Genomic DNA, 422 nt, shown 5'->3' with positions numbered 1-422 from the left:
GTCCTGCCTCTCCCATCTCCTCATTGGTTTATAGAAGCAGGTACCCACGTGCCATCTCCTCATTGGTTATACCCGCGTGGGTGATTGAAAGACAAACTTTGTTGCCGGTTGTCGTGGTAATACAATGAAAGTTTAGATGCGATCACCATATAAGTTCAAAGATGAGAAAGCCTGGAAGGAGGAGAGATGACTAGAAACGATTCGGTTGGCCGTTTTATGTGTAGATTAATTGTCGGAGTAGAGGTCCTTGTGCATTTCAGGTAAAATAACAACTCAATGTTTATATCCCAGGACAAATTAGCTAGCAACAGCAAGCTAGCTAAATAGGACAAATTAACGTTAGCTAGCAAGTGCAAGCTAACTAGCTAAATTGCCATACATGTTTAATGCTTTTCGACCTGTCCCCAAATTAATGTAATTGG

The sequence above is a fragment of the Oncorhynchus tshawytscha genome, linkage group LG06 (genome assembly GCF_018296145.1).
Source record: "Oncorhynchus tshawytscha isolate Ot180627B linkage group LG06, Otsh_v2.0, whole genome shotgun sequence".
In the NCBI taxonomy this organism is placed as follows: domain Eukaryota; kingdom Metazoa; phylum Chordata; class Actinopteri; order Salmoniformes; family Salmonidae; genus Oncorhynchus; species Oncorhynchus tshawytscha.
This window is presented reverse-complemented; position numbering follows the sequence as displayed.